Source organism: Podarcis filfolensis (assembly GCF_964270895.1).
Source record: "Podarcis filfolensis genome assembly, chromosome: W".
NCBI classification, from domain to species: domain Eukaryota; kingdom Metazoa; phylum Chordata; class Lepidosauria; order Squamata; family Lacertidae; genus Podarcis; species Podarcis filfolensis.
The window spans coordinates 34,039,753-34,066,959 of record NC_139619.1 but is presented as its reverse complement, the minus strand read 5'-3'; the positions used below and the strand labels follow the sequence as shown (position 1 = coordinate 34,066,959).

At 47.5% G+C, this 27,207-nt stretch overlaps 1 protein-coding gene across 1 annotated transcript in view; it reads left to right on the top strand.

Moving 5' to 3' along the window:
• LOC310753895 (uncharacterized protein) overlaps positions 1–19,018 on the top strand; it is a 112,767-nt gene extending 93,749 nt beyond the window's left edge. The window contains exon 2 of the mRNA XM_083595241.1: positions 18,932–19,018. The gene's annotated coding sequence lies outside the window, so the exon portion shown is untranslated. The remainder of the gene's footprint in view (positions 1–18,931) is intronic.
• The last annotated feature ends 8,189 nt before the right edge of the window (positions 19,019–27,207 follow it).

Here is a 27,207-nt window from a genome sequence, read left to right as displayed (position 1 = left end):
GAGATCTCCTTAGGTGGAGATCTGAAGACCTATGGATTATAAATTTGATTAAGGTGGAAGTTGGAGCTTTCGGGACAATTGGACTTAAAAGGAGTAAGAAACAAGATTCGGGCTCCACTTTTAAGTATGGAGGTCTGGCTGGAAGAAACATGGACCTTATGGGGACAGAGCTTCTCCGAGATCTGGTGTTTAATACTAAAGACTATCAAAAAAAACTGGCAGAGAGGAATTGAGAGAGAATTAAGAGCCTCGGACGTGAGGTCTCCAGGCTGATAGTAGATTAAGACTGATGGACATCTGTTGGGGATCGAAACCGGGAAAGGGGGTGGTGGGGTTTGGGAATACAAAGGGTGTACAATTATAATCTGTTTTTTATTTTGTTTTGTTATTAGTATGAAAATTGGGGAATTCGTGGAAGGGAATTTGGGTCGACTTTAGAAAAAGGTTTTAAGAATGAGCACTGATGTACAAATATTGATGTTTATAAGTTAAAATTGGTTTGTTTGTTTTTTAAAATGAACTAAATATAAAAAGGTTAAAAATTGGGGATAAGAACTTGTTGAACTAACAATTTGAATTGGAATATAAGAAGGGGAGGTGTGGGGAAGTCAGGGAAATATGTAATTGAAAATACGGATTGTAAACTTTATGTGTTTTTAATTTTTTTTTGTTTTTTCTTTTTTGATTTTTTTATTAAGATGGAAAATTTTAATAAATATTTGATAAAAAATAAAATAAAATCGACAGTGAGATGGCTGGTTGTGAGAGGATCAAATAATCTATCACACTTCCCCCCTTTGGTCCTATGTATGTATAATGGTCAGATTCTGGGGCTTTATCTGACCCATTACATAGAAACAGATGGAATTTAAAGATGGGGGGGGAGTGATTGGCCAGCCTCATTGATTCCCAGGTCCTTATCGTTTCTGATAGGGAAATGATTCAATTCTTCTGGAGTTAAACCCATTTTTTCAGCCATTTTAAAATTGTTTGGGCCCACTCTGGCATTCATATCTCCTGCCAATAAAATTAATTGGTCAATAAATAATAGGAATGTAAGCACTTCGTCTAGATCAGACCAACTAAATGCACCCTCATACTTTGAATTTCGCAGGGGACAATAAACATTAATCAAAATAAGATTCACACCATTGGGCCAATCAATTTGGAGAGTTAAAATATTACTACTAGACCCAACATCTAATTGTTGGATAGTTGGGTTAGAATTGACTGAGACCATGGTTGCTAAACCACCATGGGGTCAACCCTTAACATCAGATTTTATAGCGAGGAGAGTGTATACAGCCTAACCTGGAAGGGAGGTGAAATCTGGTGAGGACACCCAAGTTTCTTGTAGGCAGAGAATATCAAAATTTATGCAGAATTCTTTAAAATTCATATCTACTAACTTGGGGGACCACCCCACCACATTCCATGATAAGACCTTGAATGTATTGTTGATGACAGGTTGATTGTGCGGCTGGCCTGCTGAATTCCTTATTGGAGTTATAACTTCGTTGTTGTTGTTTTTATTTGGTTTTTTTAAAAAAGTATTTTTTATTAGGAATTTCAACAAAACATTTTATCAAAAACATATCATCCTTAATTCCCCCCTATTGTGGTTCTGTTTGCATAAGTTACAAAGCAAGTCCAATCCCTCTGTGGAAGCAAAAACCCACCCTGAAAAACGAGGCAGTCCCCACCCTCCATCCACGATCCCGAAGGCTGAAGAAGCTGATTTTTCAGTCCACCCCCTGCAGAGTGGCTTGTGTTTAAGCCAGCAGCCCTTCACTCCTCATTTTATGAGGCAGGTTTTCAGAGACGGGGTCCGCTTATTCCTCCACGCCATCATCTTCCCCCACTCCACTTTAGCACCACCCCCTTATTTCAGAAGAGAAGAGCTGAAAGAAGAGATGGGGTGTGTATGGGTGTGTGTTTTTTTAAGCAAAATGATATTTGTTTGGGGGGGGGAGGCTGGCAAGTTCCAAGTTTACTTCATGCTGTTTGTGGGCATTACTTTCTTGCTTACGTAATGAGGTCCTGAAAAGCTGCTTTGGAGAGGTTTGGGCCCTCCTCTCTTTCCAACGCCCATTATTTAGGTGAAACTGCTCCTGAAACTATATCTCTACTGCCCCTCCCTCCTCTTCTCCACAGCCGCTCTTCTGATAATCTACTCTCCCATCTCCATTCCTCAGTAGTAGTTTCACTTTCTCTCTCAAACTTCTTTCCAGTTCAGCATCATAGTAATAATAATCCACAGTATTCTTAATGAATTTATATGCTGCCTAATTGCCAAAGCCAGCCTCTAAGCCGCTTACAACTATAAACCCAACTACAAAATAATACATAAGCTTGTAATAAATATGCACAATAGAAGGATTTCACTGAAACATTAAAATAAGCACCAACATATAAAAATAGAGTAAAGCAAGTGCATTCAAACAGTGCAACAGTTAACAGTTAAAATAGCAATGAAAACTGTCAGGTGCTGTTGCAGTTGCTCGAGAGTAACCAGGCAGGACTCCGATCTGTCTTTTACAGGCTTTATTTTGGTGCAAACTTTTTACAGTGGAGAGCGTCATAAGTTCATGTCTGGCTCAATCGCTAGCAGAATCCGGGAGTGGTCTGTTTTTGTACCTGCCCCAACATAAAAGTTTCGTCACCCCCAGCCGTTTCCGCCCTTCCCTGCGCCTCAGACTACTGCGCAAGATGGGCAATGGCAAGGGCGTGCTTCCCTCCTCTCCGGCTTGCTCAGGCTCAGTGTTAAGGCTCTCCCTAGCATCCTCTGGCCCTTGCACCTCTTCTCCACTGGAGGTGGGGCTTTCCTCCTCACCAGAAGAGGAACTGCTTTGCAAGATTTTCAGAGGCTCCCTGTAACACAACTGCCCTTCTATCTCTCGCCTCTGAGCCGATGGCAGTTCCCTGACAAAAACAATTACAAATTAAATATACGGTAGTAACCATAATAAGTGTTTGCATTGTGCTCAACTGTTCAGATGCTGCAGGTCTGTATTCTTTTAATCCTTACAACACCCCGTTGTATGCCAAGAGACAAAAAACATGAGTAAACTGAATCAAGGCTTTAACAAACCAATAAGCATAGTTAAGTATATTATAGCAACTCTGGTTTTGTTCTTATTTGATAAACAAGCTCCCACCCAGAGTTTCAACTTTTTAATGACAGGGTTTCTGTACCATTAACAGTCTGATGACAGGCAGAATTCAGAAGTCAAACTGCTGGAAATAGGTCTGTGCTGTATACTGATATATCGTCCAAATCAATATTAAATCCACATCGCTATAACAGTATAAAATAAATTGAGCAGGCAATAGATCGCAAATCACAGCCTTCAAACTCCAGGGGGTGATATAATTGTGAGACCTCTGACTGATTGACTGCCTACCTTCCCTTTCAGTTTCCCCTCTGATGGCAGAACAGTCACACTCCTAGCTTCAGCAGTTATCTGTCTCCCCTCTAAGACTGCTATATATCTGCAAAGCAGTATATAGGAAGGCAAAGGGGAGAGCTTCAGCGTCTCACCAGTTTGGCTGAATTGTTTTGCAGAGAAACTGCAGGCTCATTTGCAGGCATGCAGACCAGCCAAAGCTGAGGCAGAACCCCAGCTCCTACCTTTTTATTATTATTATTTAATCATTTTTTCACTGCAAACAACAACCGCAAAAGACACATACTACAAAAACCATAATAACACTAATAACACAATTTGAAAATTCAGTTTCCGATACACTGATATACCTATGACTACACCTTTTTAACAATATTTTCCCACCACTCTCTCCTCCTCTCCAAACAAAGCAAAACATATGATTTTGGGGTTAATATGCATAGAAAGAAGACAAATAAGCTTATTTCAGGTTTATTTCACTGCGTTGCGTGTTTTTTGGGTGTGATTGCATATTCACCCTAAAAATGCAAAATGAAGTGAAGTACGCCCAAACAAAGCAAATTAATTGCTGTTTGGGTCAATATGCCTAGAAAGAAGCTGAAAAAAGCATTGTTAGGGCTTATTTCACTTCATTTCGTGCTTTTTGGGAGTGCATGCATATTCACTCAAAAAATGCAAAACAAAGTAAAAGAAGCCCAAACAAAGCAAAACACGTGTTTTTGTGTGTCAATATGCATAGAAAGAAGATGAATAAGCTTTGTTTGGGCTTATTTCACTTCGTTTCGTGCTTTTAGGTTGTGCATGCATATTCACCCTAAAAATGCAAAACGAAGTGAAGTAAGTCCAAACAAAGCAAAACATGTGATTTTTGGGTTACTATGCATAGAAAGAAGACAAATAAGCTTATTTCAGGTTTATTTCACTGTGTTGCGTGTTTTTTGGGTGTGCATACATATTCACACAAAAAACACAAAAGGAAGTGAAATAAACCGAAAAAAAGAATAGCATGTGTTTTGGGGGTGAAAATGCATAGAAAGAAGACGAATAAGCTTTGCTTGGGCTTATTTCACTTCGTTTCGTGCTTTTTGGGAGTGCATGCATATTCACTCAAAAAACACAAAACGAAGTAAAGGAAGCCCAAACAAAGCAAAACACGTGTTTTTTGTGTTAATATGCATAGAAAGAAGACGAATAAGCTTTGTTTGGGCATATTTCAGTTCATTTCGCGTTTTTTCGGTGTGCATGCACATTCACCCTAAAAACGCAAAATGTTATGTATGCCCGCGTGGTTGCTCAAGAGCAATCAGGCAAGACTCCCCAATGGTCTTTTCAAGGCTTTATTATCTGTCCAAAACGTTCACAATGCAGATCGAGTCAATTCCATGTCTGCTCAGTCGCTAACAGAATCGGGGAGTGGGCGGACCTTAAACTTTCCCCAGCAGAGCAGTTTTTTGACCCCCATCCTATGCCTCCCCTCTCTGCACGTAAGCCATCTGCGCAGAGAGGGCAGGGGCAAAGAGGGACCTGCTCCCCCCCCTTTGCTCAGGTTTGGTGTTGCGGCTCTCCCTTGCATCTTCCGAGCCCTGCATCCCTTCCCCACTGGAGGCATGGCTTCGCTCCTCCCCGGAGGACGAGCTGCTTTTCACGATCTTTGGCGGCTCCCTGTAACCCAACTGCCCTTCCACCTCCTGCCTCTGAGCTGATGGCAGTTCCCTGACATCCACCCCCCCTCAAGACCCCCCTCCGCGTTGGTGGGGTCTCTAACAGCCTCTCCCTCCTGGCCGTCAGTAGGAGAGGGAAGAAAACCCCAGAAAGAATGGTCGTCGTCCTCCGTGGATTCAAAAACTGCTTCCCATCTTCCCGTGTTTCTTCTAGCGGACAGGAAATCCCAGTCAGATTCCTCCCTCTCAGACAACCCTCTGACTTCGTCCCGGGGTCCCTCCTCCTCCCCTGAGGATGGAAAGCCTACGAAGTCCCCCTCATCGTCAGTGGGTCCGAACACTTCGTTAAAGAACCTCCCTTGGGGTTTTGGCTTGTGTGGGAACAGAGCATGGAACTCCTCCACCAGATATTCTTCTGTGATGGAGCCTGCGAGAACCCACGTGTTTTCTGAGCTGGGTTCCCCCTCCCAGGCCACCAAGTACTCTATTTGGTGCCCTCTCTACGAGTGGATGAGTGGGACCCCTTCCTCCCTTTCCGTAAAGCTGTGCCCCTCCCCGTAAGGCAAAAGTAAGGACCTATGAAACACCGGATGTATTCTCATGCTGTCCGGCAGTTTTAGCTTGAACGCCACTGGGTTGACCTGATGGTTTACCTCAAAGAGCCCCAGCAGTTTAGGCTGCAGTTTTCTGCAACCCCCCCGTAAGGGCAACCCCTGAGACGACAACCACACCTTGTCCCCCACCTGTATGACCTCTCCTGGCTTGCGATGCCTGTCCGCCTGCTTTTTATATACTTCTTTAGCTCTTTCCAGGTTTAATTGTAGCTGCTGGTGCAAAGCCTCCATCTGTTCTGCAAACTGCTCTGCCGCCGGAACACTCCATTCCTCCTCCCTGTTGGCTGTAGTGAAGGGTTAACCTTCTATGCCTCGAGCCTGAGAGGTGGGGCTTACAAGGGAAGTAAGCCAGGACGTGACGAAAGCAGCTTGGAATGCTGTGAGGTGAGTGGAAATCGAAAGCAGTCTGTTACGACGCTGCAAGCAGAGAGAGAAGATGCAGCTTAACTCAGATGGAAGTTGGAGTTTGTAAATACGTTATTTTGTTTCAATAAAGAGACTTTAGGACAGAAGAAACGTTTGGGACTGATTGACTGCTCTTTCGTCACACGACCGCTGTGCAACTTTGCTAATTGCTAATTGCTTTACGACCTGCAGATGCTCGCAGGGGGAAGCGTGTTGGACGCCGAACAATAAAGCAATAAACCTATTCAAGAGGTTATGGGCGGTCAATGCGAAGCGTGTGAGAAAGGGCTTTGAAGTCCTTATAAGGCTGAACGTCAGTTTGATCGACTGCCAAGACTTCAAAGGGCAGATCGGAGGAGGCTGACGGAGCAAGGGAGCTGTGATGCCAGGTCTTTCCGGAACACCCAGTTGGCAGAAATGAGTGAGTACTTTTGCAGACGCCACAGAAGGGAGGGGGAAAGAATGGCTCAGCCCCAAGGACATGGCTTTGAGTTTAAACTGCCATGTCAGAAACGGAATAGCCAAAATTGGCTACAATGGAGTTTTACAGTGGAACTCTTGCTGGTGGGGGAGCAGCTCTGGGACGTAGTCCAGCCCCCACAGCATGCAGCTGGGAAAACAGAGGCTAAGAAGGCTGCAGTGCAAAGTGACTTGGAGAAGCGTGTGCTTGCTTTTTTGGCAGAAAATGTGGATGCTCATCTAGTGCCAGTTGTCCTGGGTGCAAGAAGGCCAGAGGCCGCTTGGCAATCACTCCGAGAGGCTTGCAAAGCTGGGGTGCGAAGCAAGGGCCGAGACGTGGCTGCCCCAAGGAAAGAGAGGCAAGATGGCGCCGGCCACATTCTTGAGAGCCAATGCACAGCTGGGAGGAGCTGGGAGCCCCCACAGGGGGGCAAAGGGACTGTTGCTGTTGCTGTTGCAGGCAATGCTGCTGGTGCTTTTGCTGAGCCTGGGAGCTGTATGGATGCTGCAACGTGTCTGTGTGAGGAGCCAGGAGAGAGGCCAAGAGTTGGGAGCCCCATACCCATCAGAGGGGGTGCAGGCAAACGTCCTGGAAGTGGGGGGGCAGTGAGCAGTGAAAGCTCGGAGATGCCTCTTTCTCCCAAAGCTGCCAAGAGTTGTTTACAACGTGAGCTGGAGTCAAGTCGTGCAAAGCTGAATTCAGCTAAAGGCTTCAAGGTCGGCCACCTGGAGCAAACAAAGAAAAGAGCTTCGGAGCTGCGTGAGAATGCTGAGACAAGTCCAGTCTCCAAGGCAACTGAGAGGGTTACATCTACGGAAGCTGTGAAGGCCGTGGGCAAGTCTCCCTGCTGGGGGGAGTCTGTTGCCGTGACAACCAGAGAGGACATCTGCAGAGGCCCCAAGGAGGGGGGTAGTGAGGAGATTGTTGTCCTGGCGACCCAGGAATGTCAACAACAAGACTTTCTTACTGTCGTCATCGACTCTGGAGCCACAAACACGCTTTTAAGAAATTGCAGGACAGCAAAAACTGATAGGTTTGTGACGATCGCGGATGGAAGTAGAAGAAGACTAACAGAGACAGGATTTTTCTTCTGTCCCTTTCTTAAGCATGAAGTCAAAGCTTATGCAGTGCCCGGTTTAACTAACTGTTTGTTAAGTGTGCATGATTTACTCGCTGATGGTTATCATGTGTCTTTTGCAGGTACCAAATGTGAATTTTCCAAGGATGGGAAACACGTGTACACAGTGCGGTCTAAAGGCAATTTGTTTGTTGTAAATGTGCCTTTGTCAACAGAAGAGGATGACACCGAAGATGCGAAGGGGCAATGTGTGAATGTAGCGCCCCACCATGGTTGTTCGCATATTTGGCACAGATGCTTCGCCCATCTGAATTGGGGGTATCTTAAGAAAGCACCAGAACTGACACAAGGGTGCAAATTTAATACTTGTGACAAATTTTTAGATTGCAATGCATGTAAACAGGCGAAAATTGTGACATGCTCCTATCCAAAGTCAGAGAGACAGACCACACAACCCTTTGAATTAATTCATGCAGATTTGTGTGGACCCATGCCAGTTGAGTCACTGGGGGGATCAAAGTATTCTCTGCTTCTGGTTGATGATTTTTCGAGGTCTGCTTGGACCTTTGCTCTGAAAACGAAAGGGGAGGCAGCTAAAATGATCAGGGATTGGATCACCGCAGTTGAGGTAACCTTTTCCACCAAAGTGCATGGCTTTCAAAGTGACAGAGGTGCTGAGTTCACTGGTTCTGCTTTACAGGATTTCTTCAGGGAGAAGGGAATTAGCCACAGACTGTCCGCTCCTTACTCTCCGCAACAGAATGGGCTGGCAGAGAGAAAGAAAAGGACGGTGGAGGAAGCTGTGTCTGCGATCCTGTGGGACGCAGGGCTACCCCAGAAATATTGGTCTGAGGCCTGGAGATTTGTGGTTCATACGCAGAATAGAGTGTACAACTCTAGTGTAGGAAATACACCTTATTTTTTGCTGCATGGAAAGAAGCCTAAGGTACACTACCTTCGTGTGTTTGGTTGTGAGGCCTGGGTGCTTATTCCAAAGGCTCTACGCAAGAAAGGTGAGCCAAGATCTAAAAGAATGATCTTTGTAGGGTATGAGCCTGGCTCAAAGGCCTGGCGGTTTGCGTACCCAAGTGGAAACCAGTCAAGGTTGGTTATCAGCAATAGTGCTGAATTCTGTGAGCAAGCTGGTTGGAAGCAACTGCACGCTAATCCAGACGTGATTCCACAGCCGTTCTATGACTCAGACGTTGAGGAGGAAGAGGAACGTGTTGCTGGGGACCACGGTCCAGAGCAACAGGGTCCACCACAGGGACAGAGTCCAAGGCAGGGACAGCTCAGGATCCCTCAGAGGGGGGAACCTAGAACACCTCCTCAGGCAAGTGTCAAGTCTGAGCCCAAGAGTGAGCCTTCCTCACCTGCTGGACCAGCTGTAAGGCCCAAGAGGCGCAGCAGGTCAGAGGGGGAAGACACTGAAGTTGAGGATGATTTAGCTGGACCCAGTGAAGCAGTAGGGTCACCAGGATTCACACTGAGGAGATCAGCGAGGACGAAGAGGCCTCCTGATCGGTACGACGCTTCAGGCGTCTGGGTAGGTTCAGCCAGATGTGAACCTGAATCCTTTGAGGATATTCAGAGTTTACCTGAGGAAGAAGCAGGTAAGTGGCACAGGGCAATGGACAAAGAGATGAAGTCCATGAAAGATCTAGGTGTTGCCACCGGGAAAGCAGGCTGTGAGTTGCAGGTGGGTTTACCGCTTGAAACCCACTGACACTGGAGAGCCATAGTACAAAGCAAGATTAGTTGCTCGAGGATTCACTCAGAGAAAGGGAATACACTTCACGGAGGTGTATTCGCCAACGTCACGAGCGGAGACTTTGAGAACGCTTTTAGCTTGTGCAGCACAGAGAGGCTGGAAGGTAAACCACTTTGATGTGGATGTTGCTTACCTAAACTCAGATCTCCAGGAGGAGCTGTACATGATTCCTCCTCCGGGGTTTGAGAACTTGAGGCAGGGTGTTGTGTGGAGATTGCACAAATCCATCTATGGATTACGTCAATCTGCCAGAAACTGGAACATGTGCCTGAATGAAGCCTTAGAAGAGCTAGGTTTCAGAAGAAGTGTTGCTGATAGTTGCCTTTATTTGAGAGGACCAGGTGCAACACAAGAGTATTTGCAGATTTGGGTTGATGATTTGTTATACTTCTCAGAGACAGGTGAACAGGCAGAGAAGTTTGCCAGAGAGCTAGGTAAACGGTTCAAGCTTAAGCAGCTTGGTGCTGTCAAAACTTATCTAGGTGTCAGTGTTGACCGAGCACAGGATGGAAGCTTCTTGCTCAGCCAGAGAGGCAAAATTGAGCAACTGCTTCAGAAGTTCAGGATGAGTGATTGTGCAGGAGTGAGAAGTCCTATGGAGACTAGTTTTGTGAAGGACAGCCAGCAAGTAGAAGGCGCTGTGTTCGAAAATGCTGAAGTGTTTCAGTCAGCCCTAGGGAGTTTGCTGTACTTGTCCCAGTGGAGCAGACCTGATATAGCGTTTGCTGTCAATCTGCTCAGCAGGGAAGCTTCAAACCCTAGTGTGCAAGCCTGGAATGGCATCAAGAGAGTTCTGAGGTATTTGCAGAAAACCAAAGACTTTTGTCTTAGGTTGCCAGCACAAGGAGAAGTCAAACTGACTTGTTTTGTGGACTCGGACTGGGCTGATCTTGAGGATCGCAAGTCTGTGTCTGGCCTAGTGGTGAAGTTTGGAAACTCAGTAGTTGGATGGAGGTCCAAGAATCAAAGTCTTATAGTGCTCTCATCCACTGAGGCTGAGTTCAGTGCTCTTTCAGAGGTATGCAGAGAAGTAGAGTTCTATGCTTGCTTGGTGCAGGAACTCTGCGGAGTGGATTGTCTACTGATACGTGTTTTCGAGGACAATCAACCATGCCTGCGTTTGGCAGAGACAGGTCAGTTCAAGGCCAGAACTAAACACCTAGACATTCGCTTCCAGAATGTGTGCCAGAGTGTTCAGGAGGGATTAGTTGCGCTGAAGTACTGTCCCTCTGCCAAGAACCTAGCTGATGGGTTCACAAAGCCACTCTCCTTCCAAAGAAATGGAGAGTTTTGCGAAGGTCTGGGTTTGGGACGACCAAGGGTCGATTCTCCCCTCAGGCGCGAGACAAGAGGGGGTGTTGGGTGTAGTGAAGGGTTAACCTTCTATGCCTCGAGCCTGAGAGGTGGGGCTTACAAGGGAAGTAAGCCAGGACGTGACGAAAGCAGCTTGAAATGCTGTGAGGTGAGTGGAAATCGAAAGCAGTCTGTTACGACGCTGCAAGCAGAGAGAGAAGATGCAGCTTAACTCAGATGGAAGTTGGAGTTTGTAAATACGTTATTTTGTTTCAATAAAGAGACTTTAGGACAGAAGAAACGTTTGGGACTGATTTACTGCTCTTTCGTCACACGACCGCTGTGCAACTTTGCTAATTGCTAATTGCTTTACGACCGTGCTCGCTTCGGCAGCACATATGCTAATTGCTTTACGACCTGCAGAGGCTCGCAGGGGGAAGCGTGCTGGACGCTGAACAATAAAGCAATAAACCTATTCAAGACTCCCCCCGTCCTGGAAAATCCCTGGGGTGACACCCGTAGTTGGCCATAAAGGGACTCATCCCTGTGGACACATGTTCAGCACTATTGTATGCAAACTCAGCCAGCACTAATTTCTACACCCAATCATTCTGCCTCTGACTGACGTAGCAGCGTAAGTACTGCTGCAATATGGCGTTCGCTCTCTCGGCCTGCCCGTTGGTTTCCGGGTGTCTTGCCGTCGAGAAGCTCACCTCTACCTGTAATAAGCTCATGAGTTTACGCCAGAACCGTGAGGTGAACTGTCTTCCGTGATCGGAGACCACCCTCGATGGGACCCTGTGCAGTCGAAAAACGTGGTCCACGAACAGCTTGGCAGTCTCCTCGGCTGTCACCACATGGGAGCATGCCACGAAATGACACATTTTGGTCAGCTGATTGACCACCACCATCACCGCCGTCTTACCTCTTGACCTGGGCAGAACTGTCATAAAATCTATGGACACCACCTCCCAGGGCCTCCCTCGTGTCAGTAAGGGTTCCAGTAATCCCGCAGGTGCTGCTCTTGGCCCTTTGGCCCTCTGACACCTGTCACACCCTCGGACATATTCCCGTACACCCTCCCTTACCTTGGGCCACCAGAACTGCCTGGTGACTAGTAACATGGTCTTATGTTGCCCAAAATACCCAGCTGTGGGGTTGTCATGGAGCTGTCTTAGGATCTTGACCCTCAGTGGCTCTCCCGGTACATATAGTGCCCCTTTGTAGTACAAGAGCCCTCCTTTCTCCTCGAAACCCCCATTTCCCCCCTTTCCATCTCTAAGTTCCCTAATTTTAGTCTGAGCAAACTCATCGTCTCTGGTGAGGCCAACCCATTCCTCCTCCCCTGTCAGTGCTCCCCCACATGACCATCTGTCCACATGACCATCTGTCCTCTTGGAACATTTGTCTGGCCACAGGCGGTCCTTCCCCTTCCATGTACTCCAGCTTCCTGGAAAGTGCGTCAGCTCTCATTTCTCCCCTCCCCCCCCCCCGCCAGGACGTACTGTATCTTAAAGTTATATTGTGAGAAGGCCTCCGACCATCTGACTTGTCTCTGGTTGAGCACGCATGCTGTCCACCAGTATTCCAGGTTCTTGTGGTCCGTTCGGACCTGGTTATGGTGCTGCGCCCCTATCAAAAAGTGTCTCCACTGCCTAAAAGCCGTGTATATGGCTAGCAACTCTTTGTCATAAATAGTGTAATTTTGTTCTGATTTGCTCAGCTTCCGGGAGAAAAAGGCACAAGGCCTCCAGTCCTCCCCCGGGCCTTGCTGCAACAGCACTGCTCCAATGGCTCAGTTGGAAGCATCTGTCTCCACCCTCAAAGGCTTCCCAGGATCCACGTGCAGCAGCTGCTCCTCTGATGCAAAGGCCTTTGTCAGACTTTCAAAGGCCTGCTGTGCTTCCCTGGTCCACGCAAACTTCTTCTTGCCACTGAGACAATCAGTTATTGGTGCGGTTAGGTGCGCAAAGTCCTTAATAAAGTTCTTGTAGAAGTTGCTGAACCCCAGGAACTGCTGCACATCCTTCTTTGTCTTGGGGCTCTTCCAGTCCAGCACTGCTTTCACCTTCTCCGGGTCCATGGCCAACCCCTTGTCCGACAGTCGGTACCCCAGGAACTCAACCTCCCGAGCATGGAATTGGCATTTCTCCAGCTTGACCCACAACTGATGCTTCTTCAATCTCTCCAGCACCTGCCTGACGTCTTTCACGTGTTGTGCTTCATTCTCCGAGAAGATTAAAACGTCATCCAAAAAGGCCATGCAATTCTTGTACAGCAGGGGGCCCAACACATGGTGCATAAAGGCTTGAAAGCAGGCAGATCCCGATTACAATCCAAACGGCATGACAAGATATTTAAATGCCCTAAGGGGGGTGAACATGGTCGTCTTCCATTTGTCTCCTTCTCGCACCCTAATCAGGTTGTAGGTCCCCTGAGGTCCAGCTTGGTAAAAAAAATTCCCCTGCCTCACTCATGCCAAAACATCATCAATTCTGGGCATGGGGAAGGCTATGGGTTCTGTCATGGAATTTACAACCCTATAGTCTACAATGAGACGGTGTTGGTTTGTCCCTCGCTTGTCCACAAAGAGCACGGGACGACCCCCCACTGCCTTGGATTCCCTTATGAAACCCCTCTTTAAATTCTTGTCAATAAACTGCTTCAACTCTTGTATCTCTTGGTCGGACATCAAATACAGCTTACCCACCGGCAGCCTGGCCCCTGGGACCAGGTTGATTTGGCAATCATAGTGCCTGTGGGGGGGCAGCTTGTCAGCCTCTCTCTCACTGAACACCTCCTTCAAATACTCATATTGTTGTGGAACGTGTCCCCTCTCCTCCAGCGTCACCCCAGCAACCCTGGCCATAGTCACTCATAGTTCCTTTCCCCCCAAACAGTGTTCCAAGCAGTGAGCCGACCCAAAGGTGAGGGATTGTTGATGCCACGACACCACTGGGTCATGGAGTGACAACCAACTCATTCCCAGTATGATGGGGGGGGGTCCCGCCAGTGTGGCCACATGAAAGGCAATTGTTTCCACGTGTCTGGAAACCCTCATCCTCATCGGGGGTGTCTGGTGCATCACTCCCCCCCCCCCGTAGCTCTCTCCCATCAATGGTGGTCACTTGCAAGGGGAAATCTAGTGGCAACAGGTGTAGTTGGTGTGCTAAAGCTAAGTCTCTGCTGAAAAAATTACAGGACGCCCCAGAATCCAGCAAAGCTTGGGTCTCTATTGGGTGCCCATTAGGGAGCTCCAGAATCGCTTGCATGGTTATACCTGCCTTGGGAGGGTCTGGTTGGGGCTCTTTTACTGGTCGCCCGCCTGGCTGCTGCCCTTGTTGGTCTGCCAGGCTCTTTCGTTTCCCTGTTCCTGTGCCTTCTCTCCCTCCTCCTCTTTGCCTGCTGCCCCAACCATGAATGGCCAGGCTTTTCTTTGGGGACAGGCCTTTGTGAAATGTCCAGGCCGCTGACAGATGAAACACTTTTGGGCTGCCTCCCAGTCCCTCCCCTCTTTCTTCCTGAGATCATCGGCATTTGAAAACTCCTGCGCGCTGGCCCCATCGATTTCCATCAGCTCCGCTGGCACCAGTCTGTGGGAAGCTCCAGTTGGTATCTCAGGAATGCGGCTGCCATGGAAACGCTCCCCTCTGGCTTCCTGCCTTTCCTGCGTGCGCGTCTCCTGTCAAACCCCAATGGCTAACACCACTTTAGTTAACTCATCCATGGAACGTGGGCGAGGACCCCTGGATAATTCATCTTTCACCTCTGGATTCAAGTCTACCTCAAACAGAGCTTGCAGGTGTTCAGAGTCCAGGTCCCAGCTTAACTTGTGCACTAGCATTGCAAACCGCGACCAGTAACTCTGGACAGTCAAAGTTCCCTGCCGGAAACTCAGCAACTCCTTTCGTGTCACACTTCCCTCCACTTCACGGGAGAACATAGCGTCCATCACCTGATAAATCTTGGTCAGGTCCTTTAGGGCATCGTTTCCCGCTGCTTATGAGGGGCCTCACCCATTCCCTTGCACATCCCTCAAGGTGTCCAATTACGAAAGCAACCTTTTCACGGTCGTTAGCAAACTCCCCTTCTTGCAATTCCAACGCATATTGTATCTCCGTTCTAAAAGCGTTGTATTCCTGAGGCTTTCCCCCAAACTTATTCACCAACCCTGGGACCCTCCTCCCAATTGGAGTGGCTCTGACCTGGCCGTCTTGTTCCTCCAATCGGGCTGACAGCGTTGTGACATGAGCCTCCAGGACTCGGTTCCTTTCCATTAAGGCTCGCATTGCCTTTTTCTGCTCTGTCTCAGCAGCTGCCCCTGTCTTGCTCAACGTGCTGCCTTCTCGCAGCTACCCTCGAACAACTTCAGAGACTCCCAGATTGCTGTTATGTATGCCGGCACGGTTGCATGAGAGCAATCAAGCAAGACTCCCCAATGGTCTTTTCAAGGCTTTATTATCTGTCCAAAATGTTCACAATGCAGATCGAGTCAATTCCATGTCTGCTCAGTCGCTAACAGAATCGGGGAGTGGGCGGACCTTAAACTTTCCCCAGCAGAGCAGTTTTTTGACCCCCATCCTACACCTCCCCTCTCTGCACCTAAGCCTTCTGCGCAGAGAGGGCAGGGGCAAAGGGGGACCTGCTTCCCCCCCGCTTTGCTCAGGTTCGGTGTTGCGGCTCTCCCTTGCATCTTCCGAGCCCTGCATCCCTTCCCCACTGGAGGCGTGGCTTCGCTCCTCCCCGGAGGACGAGCTGCTTCTCACGATCTTTGGCGGCACCATGTAACCCAACAGCCCTTCCACCTTCCGCCTCTGAGCTGATGGCAGTTCCCTAACACAAAACAAAGTGAAGTATGCCCAAACAAAGCAAATTAATTGTTGTTTGCGTCAATATGCCTAGAAAGAAGCTGAAATAGCATTGTTTGGGCTTATTTCACTTTGTTTTGTGCTTTTTGGGTGTGCATGCATATTCACTCACAAAACGCAAAACGAAGTAAAGGAAGCCCAAACAAAGCAAAACACGTGTTTTTTGGCTTAATATGCATAGAAAGAAGACAAATACGATTTGTTTGGGCTCATTTCACTTCGTTTCGTGCTTTTTGGGAGTGCATGCATATTCACCATAAAAATGAAAAACAACGTGAAATAAGCCAAAACAAAGCAAAACATGTGATTTTTTGCTTAATATGCATAGAAAGAAGACAAATAAGCTTATTTCACTGCGTTGCGTGTTTTTTCGGTATGCAAGCATATTCACCCTAAAAACGCAAAACGAAGTGAAGTACATCCAAACAAAGCAAATTAATTGTTCTTTGGGTCAATATACCTAGAAAGAAGCTGAAAAATCATTGGGCTTATTTTACTTCGTTTCGTGATTTTGGGGTATGCATGCATATTCACCCTAAAAATGCAAAACGAAGTAAAGAAAGCCCAAACAAAGCAAAACACGTGTTTTTTGTGTCAATATGCATAGAAAGAAAACGAATAAGCTTATTTCAGGTTTATTTCACTGCGTTGCGTGTTTTTTTTGGGCGTGCATACATATTCACACAAAAAACACAAAAGGAAGTGAAATATACAGAAAAAAAGAATAGCATGTGTTTTGGTGGTGAAAATGTATAGAAAGAAGACGAATAAGCTCTGTTTGGGATTATTTCACTTTGTTTCATGTTTTTTCGGTGTGATTGCATATTCACTCTAAAAATGCAAAACGAAGTGAAATAAGCCCAAAGAAAGCAAAACACATGTTTTTTAGCTCAATGCTCATTTTTTGGGTGTGCATGCATATTCACCATAAAAACTCCAAAAAAAGTGAAGTAAGCCAAAACAAAGCAAAACGTGATTTTTGGCTTAATATGCATAGAAAGAAGACAAATAAGCTTATTTTAGGCTTATTTCACTGTGTTCCGTGTTTTTTCGGTGTGCATGCATATTCACCCTAAAAACACAAAGCGAAGTGAAGTACACCCAAACAAAGCAAATTAATTTTTTGGGGGGTCAATATGCCTAGATCGGCGAAAGCTGTACTGGGATGCAATCTCAAAAATGATAGAATGATCTCAATATGAATCCAAGGCAGACCTTTTAACATAGCAGTAATCCAAGTTTATGCACCAACTACTGGTGCTGAAGAAACTGAAATTGACCAATTCTATGAAGACTTACAACACCTTCTAGAAATGACACCAAAGAAGGATGTTCTTCTCATTATAGGGGATTGGAATGCTAAAGTAGGGAGTCAAGAGATAAAAGGAACAACTGGCAAGTTTGGCCTTGGAGATCAAAACAAAGCTGAGCAAAGGCTTATAGAGTTCTCTCAAGAGAACAAGCTGGTAATCACAAACACACTTTTCCAAAAACACAAGAGACGATTCTACACATGGACATCACCAGATGGGCAGCATCAAAATCAGATTGATTATATTCTCTGCAGCCAAAGATGGAGAAGCTCTATACAGTCAGCAAAAACAAGACCTGGAGCGGACTGTGGCTCAGATCATCAGCTTCTTATAGCAAAATTCAAGCTTAAACTGAAGAAAGTAGGAAAAACCGCTGGGCCGGTAAGATACAATCTAAATCAAATCCCTTATGAATGCACAGTGGAAGTGAGGAACAGGTTTAAGGATTTAGATTTGGTGGACAGAGTGCCTGAAGAACTATGGATGGAGGCTCGCAACATTATCCAGGAGGCATCAATGAAAACCATCCCAATGAAAAGGAAATGCAAGAAAGCAAAGTGGCTGTCCAACGAGGCCTTACAAATAGCGGGGGAGAGAAGGCAAGCAAAATGCGAGGGAGATAGTGAAAGATACAGGAAATTGAATGCAGATTTCCAAAAAATAGCAAGGAGAGACAAGAAGGCCTTCTTAAACGAGCAATGCAAAGAAATAGAGGAAAACAACAGAATGGGAAGAACCAGAGATCTGTTCAAGAAAATTGGAGATATGAAAGGAACATTTCGTACAAAGATTACCACAACAAAGGACAAAAGTGGTAAGGACCTAACAGAAGCAGAATACATCAAGAAGAGGTGGCAAGAATACACAGAGGAATTATACCAGAAAGATATGGATGTCTCGTACACCCCAGGTAGTGTGGTTGCTGACCTTGAGCCAGACATCCTGGAGAGTGAAGTCAAATGGGCCTTAGAAAGCACTGCAAATAACAAGGCCAGTGGAAGTGATGGTATTCCAGCTGAACTATTTAAAATTTTAAAAGATGATGCTGTTAAGGTGCTACACTCAATATGCCAGCAAGTTTGGAAAACTCAGCAGTGGCCAGAGGATTGGAGAAGATCAGTATACATCCCAATCCCAAAGAAGGGCAGTGCCAAAAAATGCTCCAACTACTGCACAATTGCACTCATTTCACACGCTAGCAAGGTTATGCTTAAAATTCTACAAGGAAGGCTCAAGCAGTATGTGGACTGAGAATTCCCAGAAGTGCAAGTTGGATTTCGAAGGGGCAGAGGAACCAGAGACCAAATTGCAAACATGTGCTGGATTATGGAGAAAGCTAGAGAGTTCCAGAAAGACATCTACTTCTGCTTCATTGACTATGCAAAAGCCTTTGACTGCGTTGACCACAGCAAACTATGGCAAGTTCTTAAAGAAATGGAAGTGCCTGATCACCTCATCTGTCTCCTGAGAAATCTCTATGTGGGAGAAGAAGCTACAGTTAGAACTGGATATGGAACAACTGATTGGTTCAAAATTGGGAAAGGAGTATGACAAGGCTGTATATTGTCTCCCTGCTTATTTAACTTATATGCAGAATTCATCATGCGAAAGGCTGGGCTGGATGAATCCCTAGCCAGAATTAAGATTGCTGGAAGAAATATCAACATCCTCAGATATGCAGATGATACAACCTTGATGGCAGAAAGTGAGGAGGAATTAAAGAACCTTTTAAAGACGGTGAAAGAGGAGAGCGCAAAATATGGTTTTACGCTCAACATCAAAAAAACGAAGATCATGGCCACTGGGCCCATCACCTCCTGGCAAATAGAAGGGGAAGAAATGGAGGCAGTGAGAGATTTTACTTTCTTGGGCTCCATGATCACTGCAGATGGTGACAGCAGTCACAAAATTAAAGGACGCCTGCTTCTTGGGAGAAAAGCAATGACAAACCTAGACAGCATCTTAAAAAGCAGAGACATCACCTTACCAACAAAGGTCCGTATAGTTAAAGCCATGGTTTTCCCAGTAGTGATGTATGGAAGTGAGAGGTGGACCATAAAGAAGTCTGATTGCCGAAGAATTGATGCTTTTGAATTATGGTGCTGGAGGAGACTCTTGAGAGTCCCATGGACTGCAAGAAGATCAAACCTATCCTTTCTGAAGGACATCAGCCCTGAGTGCTCACTGGAAGGACAGATCCTGAAGCTGAGGCTCCAATACTTTGGCCACCTCATGAGAAGAGAAGACTCCCTGGAAAAGACCCTGATGTTGGGAAAGATGGAGGGCACAAGGAGAAGGGGACGACAGAGGACAAGATGGTTGGACCGTGTTCTCGAAGCTACCAGCATGAGTTTGACCAAACTAAGGGAGGCAGTGGAAGACAGGAGTGTTGGAGGGGGATTTCCAGCCGGTGGCAGAGGACAGAGTGATTCCAGGAGACATAGGTGTAAAAACCCAAACTAAAACGAAGACTTTATTACTAAACAATAAACACAAACTCTGGTGGGTGTTATTCCTGCAGGCAGGCTACAAAACTCAGCTTTTTTCCTTTATAGCTCCTCCTTCAGACTCTGCAAATGGCCCACAAAGGTCTGAATGTACTAAAGCAAATGGCCTCTTGCTAATTCTAGTACTTTCAGGATAGGACCCCTGCTTACTTTTAGACTCCTTGCAGGTTTTGCAGTCCAGAAAAACTGAGCATTTTTTCATTTAATTTTTTTTTATAAGATGTTTATTATGATTTTACAAAAAGCAAAAATTAACAGAATAAAAAGAAGACAAGAAAAAAAAGAAAAAATACAAAAAATACAAAAATACATAAAGAAAAAAAGAAAATACAAAATAGAAAAAAGAAATAAGTAGAAAAAGTTAAAAACAAATCCATTTTTTTCATACCTTTAAGCTCGTTTGCTTGTTTCCTTGACCTCCTCACACCTCCCTTTTTTGTATTCCCGTTCACATAGTCAGTTCAGCAAATCCTTACCCTCTTTCATTTATCTTAACTCTATATCTTAACATATTGTCAGGGAACTGCCATCGGAGCCAAGAGTGGAGGTAAGGCTCCCCAACGATGCAGGAGAAGGGACCAGCAGGGAGAGAGAGAACACTTCCTTTGGGGAAGGAAATCGGCGTGACACCAGGAAGAAAGGGGAGCAGGGAAGGACTTCGGAGACATGGCTCCAAGACTCTTCCACAGAGGCCAGCGGGGAGAGCCCAGGACCTCCGCTGGCCACGCCCACTCTGCACAGAAGACTTCCACGCAGGGAGGCTAGGCGGAGACTTGGCGTCAAGCAGCTTTTATGTTGGAAGAAGTTCAGGAAACACCCACTGACGGATTCTGCCAGTGACTGACACAGCCATGGAGAAAGGGCTGTCCAGCCAGGGAAAGGTTTAGCCAGACAACGTTGCCTAGAGCAGCAGCCCCCTTACGCACGAGCAACCCCAATTCCCTTTACAGCAATCCGTCAGTCTTTGACGTTGCTTGTGCACAACGACAGGACAGGCAGCATCATGAGTCAAACCGGAGGAGCAGGCGCCGGAGAGGGAGCAACGGCAGCGCCAAATCTGGAGAAGAGAAACCGAGATTTGGAACAGCAGGTGGCTCTGTTAGAGGCGCGGCTAGATGAAAGGAGGACTCAGGATGCCCAGGGTAAGCCCACCCCCATCGCAAGGAAGGTACCGGGACTGGTGCACAAGTTTGGGGAAAACCCAAGAGATTACAATGCATTCAGGACGGAGGTACAGTACGCGCTGGAACTGCAGTATGATGACTTTGCTGACGATGGGGAGAGGGTCGCTTATGTGATAGGGCATCTTCAGGACGCTGCCAGGGAATGGATCCGGCCATTAATGGCAACATAGAATGATGCCCTAAAGGACCTTAGGAAATTTTTTGGCGCCATGGATGCCATGTTCTCAAGTCAAGTGGAGCAGAGTGTGACTCGCAGGGAACTGATGGCGTGCAAGCAAGGGGGCCAGTCAGTTAGAGAGTACTGGTCGTGTTTTGCGATGATTATCCATAGACTTGGTTGGGAACTGGCCTCGGAACCAGTGCAAATGCTTTTTGAGGAAGGCTTATCCCCCTCAGTGAAGGACGAACTTTCCCGCGCGCCCCACCCTCAATCGATGGATCAGCTGACTAAGGCTGTGCTTGCGATAGGAATACGCCAAGAAGCGCGCGCTCTAGAGAAGCGGGAGGGGAGAGGAGAGCGTTGGCATGACAACCGCATTCCTGAAATACCGGAGCAATCTTCCCAGCCAGTGGAACCAATGGAGATTGGGGGAGCGCGCATGCGCGGGGTTTCAAACTCCAGCGAAGTTCGAAAGAAGGAGGGAAAGGAGGGGAAAACAGTCAAGAAGTGTTTCCTCTGCCAACAGCCAGGACATTTTGCCAGGGTCTGCCCTCAAAGGAAGGCATGGCAAGGAATGGTGGGGGCTGCTGGCTGTGAGGAAGGGGGAGAGAAGGAGCCGGGAAAAGCCAATGCTTGGCTGCCGATGAGCGGGCACAGCAGCCAGGCCAGCAACCAGTAAAAGTGCCCAAGCCAGACCCCCCCCCCCAAGCAGCCATAGCCATAGAGGTGGTGCTAGAACTCCCTAATGGGCACCCAATCAAGGTTAAGGCACTGCTGGATTCAGGCAGTTCCTGCAATTTTTTCAGCAAGGATTTCGCGCTGGAGCACCAGCTACACCTCCTGCCTCTATAGTGGCCCTTACAAGTAACGACCATTGATGGCAGAGAACTCCTGGGAGGGGAAGTGACGCACCAGACTCCCCCCATGAGAATGAGGGTCTCCAGACACACAGAAACCATTGCCTTTCACGTAGCAACACTGGCAGGACCACCAATCATACTGGGAATGAGCTGGCTGGCACTACATGATCCAGTAGTGGCATGGCACCAGCGGACAGTTGCTTTTGGGTCAGCTCACTGCTTGGAACACTGTCACGGGGGGGGGGAGCCCCGAGGATGGCCGTAGCCAGGGTGGCAGGGATGGCGGTGGGGGAAAAGGGGAAGGTACCGTCACAATACGCTGACCTGCAGGATGTCTTCAGCGAGAAGGAAGCGGATAAACTACCCCCCCATAGGCCCTTCGACTGTCAAATCAACCTACTCCCAGGAGCTCAGCTACCAGTGGGTAAACTGTACGCCATGTCAGACAGAGAGATGCGAGAGTTGCGGGAGTTTATTGACAAGAACCTGAAAAGAGGTTTCATAAGAGAATCAAGGGCGGTGGGAGGCAGTCCGGTGTTCTTTGTGGACAAAAAAGACACTAAACAGCCCAGATTGGTCGTAGATTTCAGGGCATTGAACCTTGTATCGGAACCCGTGACCTTCCCAATGCCCAGGATTGACGATATTTTAACCAGGGTGAGGAAGGGGAAATTTTTTACCAAGCTGGACCTTAGGGGAGCGTACAATTTGATTAGGATGAGGGAGGGGGATGAATGGGAAACCACCATGTTCACCCCCCTGGGGGCTTTTGAGTACTTAGTCATGCCATTTGGATTACAATCGGGCTCTGCCTGTTTTCAAGCATTCATGCACCACGTGTTGGGGCCCCTGCTGTACAAGAATTGCGTGGCCTTTTTAGATGACGTGTTAATCTATTCGGACAACGAGGAGCAGCATGTCAGAGACGTCCGGGAAGTGCTAAAGAGGCTACAGGAACACCAGTTGTGGGTCAAACTGGAGAAGTGCCAATTCCACGCCTGAGAAGTCGAGTTCCTGGGATACAGGTTGTCGGACAAGGGCCTAGCTATGGACCCAGGCAAGGTGCAGGCGGTGCTGGAATGGAAGACCCCCAAGACCCGGAAGGATGTGCAGAGGTTCCTGGGGTTTGGGAACTTCTATCGGAAGTTCATCAAGAACTTCGCCCACTTAACCGCACCCATCACAAATTGTCTCAGTAGCAAAAAGAAGTTCGTCTGGACAGAAGAGGCACAGCAATCTTTTGAAAGGCTAAAGAGGGCGTTCACTTCGGAAGAGCAGCTCTTGCACGTGGATCTGCAGAAGCCAATGAGGCTGGAGACAGACGCGTCAGACCGAGCTGTAGGGGCGGTGCTGCTCCAGCCTGGAGACCAGTCCAGCTGGAAGCCGTGCGCGTTCTTCTCGAGGAAGCTGAGCAAGTCGGAGCAAAACTACACGGTGTATGACAGGGAACTGCTTGCAATTTATGAAGCCTTTCGACGCTGGAGACATTTGTTAATAGGGGCGCAGCACAAGATCCAGGTGTGCACGGACCATAAGAACCTGGAATACTGGAGGACTGCACGAGTACTCAACCAGCGACAGGTGCGATGGGCTCAGGAGTTTTCCAAGTTTTTCTTCGAGATTTGGTACGTGCCGGGAGAGGAAAACGTCAGAGCAGACGCCCTCTCCCGGAAGCCGGAGTACATGGAAGGAGAAGGGCCACCAGAAGCCCGACATGTGATCCCCGAGGACCGATGGGTGTGTGGGGGAGTATTAGTAGGGAGACGAGAACTAACCGGACTGACGAGGGACGATGAGTTCGCCCAAACCAAAATCAGGGAACTCAGGGGCACGGGGGAAAACCATGGGGGTTTTGAGGAGAAAGAAGGGGTACTGTATTACAGGGGAGCACTGTACGTACCAGGGGATGACTTGAGGAGAAGGGTACTCAAACAACTCCATGATAACCCGACGGCGGGGCATTTCGGTCAACACAAAACCATGTTGCTTGTCACCAGGCAGTTCTGGTGGCCAAGAGTGAGGGAAGATGGGGGGGCCACTAGGTGGCGCATCGGAAGATGGCTGACAATAACATCTCTCCGACCCACACGAGGTAATTTGGAGGCTATGATGGGGGTAATTAGCCTCTTAACCCCCCCAGGATGGTGGGGGGGACGGTCCTTGCCTGCTGTGCCCTATACCACCCCCGAATTTGTGGGGGTGGGGGCACTAGGCACAAAGCCCTCCTGTGGGATTTCGGCACTCCTGAACGCCGTCCCTGATTCGCGCTGCTAGTTGCAAGCATCTTCAAAAGAAACAATTTGGACGAGATAAATTGCACATGCTTCAAGGAAAAAGGGGAGTAAAAACTGCTGACAGAAGAGATCTCTGATAACAAGACAAGAATAAAATATGAGAAGATACGTCAAGATACGGTATGACTTGAGGGGGGAGGGGAAAAAAAAACCTGCCTTTCATTATGTGATTTAACAAGAATCCCCTCCCCAAATGAGTCAGGAACTAAGGACTTAAGCTGTGGATTTAAGGCTGTGTGGAGATAAACCTTCGAACCAAAGCAATGTTTCAAGACGAAGCTGGAAAGCTAAGAGTTTTGGAATGACGCAGTTAAAAATGCCGTCGCCATTTTGGGAGGCATTGTTGGAGCTCTTGGGTCTGGGAGGAGAAAGAGAGAAATAGAGTTGTTTACATACGTCTCGGTGGGACTCAAGAGCGAAAAATGCCAAATTTATGATGGAAAGAGCGATGTTATCTACGAAGGAGATATATGGAAACCATCTGGACTTAGTGGAGGAACGGGAAATCCACACAGGATTATTATTTTGCTTATCAGCTTAAGGAGACTAACAGAAGAGATCGTAAAGGAAAAATAGAAATTATATGAACAAGATATGATGTGGAAACCAAGATAAGACTGAATAGAATTATGAATTTTGTTTGGACTGATTGGGACTGATTTGGACATTAACGCAGTAATAAGAAGATGATCTGAATCCCCCTTTGGATCTTGAAGTATGGGTTCCCCCAACAAAATTTAAAAATTTGGCTTTGTAATTTGGAATCTATGTGATGTGATTTAATTTGATGTGATTGGCCAGTTAATAAAAATTATTTTTTTTAAAAAAAAAGAGTGAGGGAAGATGTACGGGAGTACGTACGAGGGTGCGACTGCTGCCAGAGAGCGAAGGGGGAGAGGGCGGCGCCCGCAGGGTTACTGGAACCCTTACCCACACCGGGATGACCATGGGAGGTAGTATCCATAGATTTTATGACCGATTTGCCCAAGTCAAGGGGCAAAACAGCCGTCATGGTGGTTGTTGATCTGTTAACAAAAATGTGCCATTTTATCGCTTGCTCACATGCGGTGACGGCAGAGGAAACTGCCAGGCTGTTTGTGGATCACATCTTCAGGCTGCATGGTGACCCCTTGAGGGTTTTGTCCGAGCGAGGGAAGCAATTTACTTCCAGGTTCTGGAGGAAGCTCATGAGCTTGCTGCAAGTTGAGGTGAGCTTCTCGACGGCCAGACACCCGGAGACCAACGGGCAAGCGGAAAGAGCGAACAGTATACTCCAACAATACCTACGCTGCTATGTCAGCGAGAGGCAGAACGATTGGGTGGAGAAACTAGCGCTGGCTGAATTTGTGTACAATAACGCGGAACATGTGTCCACGGGAATGAGCCCGTTCATGGCCAATTATGGGTGTCACCCCAGGGCCTTCCCAGGGGAAGGGGAGGAGAGGTGGAGTGTACCGGCAGTGGAGCAGTTTGTGGAAGAAATGGAGGCCTTACACCAACAACTTAAGATGAACTTGGAACGGGCCAAGGAAGTGTACAAGAGGCAGGCAGACAAGCACCGCAGGGAAGGGGAAACCATACAGGTTGGGGACCGGGTGTGGTTGTCAACCCAAGGGTTACCGTTCAAGGGAGGTTGCAAGAAGTTGCGGCCAAGGCGGCTGGGACCTTTCGAGGTGACACAGCAGGTTAATCCAGTGGCCTTTAGGCTCAAGTTGCCGACCAGCATGAAACTACACCCGGTGTTCCATAGGTCTTTACTCTCACCATATAGGGAGGGACTGGAATTTCCAGGGTGAGAGAGAGAGGTCCCCACACAACCACATGTAGAGGAGAGGGAACTTAGTAGTCAAGCCACGGAAATACTCGATTCAAGATGGCGAGGGGGACAGGTGGAGTATTTGGTGGCTTGGGAGGGGGAACCCGAGTCGGAAAACACGTGGGCTCCTGCGGAAACCATTAGGGATGAGTATCTCAGGAGGGAGTTTCACAGCAGGTTCCCAAGGAAGCCCAAACCAACAGCGAGGTTCTGGGAGGAGCAATTTGGCACCACAGATGAGGAAGAAGATTTTATGGGGTTTCCGGCCTCCGAAGAGGAGGGAGAAGAGGTATCCGAGGGAGAGGAATCGGACTGGGAAGATTACCCTGTGCGAAGAGATAGCAGCAGATGGAGAGCAATGTTTGAATCTTCAGAGGATGGGGATAGCTCCTTCCGGGGATTCCCCGCATCACCGTCAGAGGAAAGGGAGGAATTTAGGCCAAAGGAACGGGACAGAGGTGAGGGGGGGTCCTGGGGGGGAGGTGGATGTCAGGGAACTGCCATCGGAGCCAAGAGTGGAGGTAAGGCTCCCCAACGATGCAGGAGAAGGGACCAGCAGGGAGAGAGAGAACACTTCCTTTGGGGAAGGAAATCGGCGTGACACCAGGAAGAAAGGGGAGCAGGGAAGGACTTCGGAGACATGGCTCCAAGACTCTTCCACAGAGGCCAGCGGGGAGAGCCCAGGACCTCCGCTGGCCACGCCCACTCTGCGCAGAAGACTTCCACGCAGGGAGGCTAGGCGGAGACTTGGCGTCAAGCAGCTTTTATGTTGGAAGAAGTTCAGGAAACACCCACTGACGGATTCTGCCAGTGACTGACACAGCCACGGAGAAAGGGCTGTCCAGCCAGGGAAAGGTTTAGCCAGACAACGTTGCCTAGAGCAGCAGCCCCCTTACGCACGAGCAACCCCAATTCCCTTTACACATATTATAACTGTATATTTTCATCCACTATCAGTCCATTTTTACATATTCTTATTAGCCTTGTTGCTAATGCCACTTAATTTCAATCCAACATCATTTTAACATTCATTAATTTTACAATATTTCTGCAGATAGTCTTTAAATTTCTTCCAATCTTCTTCCACCGACTCTTCTCCCTGGTCTCGGATTCTGCCAGTCATTTCCGCCAGTTCCATATAGTCCATCACCTTCATCTGCCACTCTTCCAGGGTGCGTAAATCTTGTGTCTTCCAATACTTTGCAATAAGTATTCTTGCTGCTGTTGTAGCATACATAAAGAAAGTTCTATCCTTCTTTGGCACCAATTGGTCGACTATGCCCAGGAGAAAGGCCTCTGGTTTCTTCAGGAAGGTATATTTAAATACCTTTTTCATTTCATTATAGATCATCTCCCAGAAAGCCTTAATCTTTGGGCACGTCCACCAAAGGTGAAAGAATGTACCTTCATTTTCTTTACATTTCCAACATTTATTATCGGGCAAATGATAGATTTTTGCAAGCTTGACTGGTGTCATGTACCACCTATATATCATTTTCATAATATTCTCTCTTAG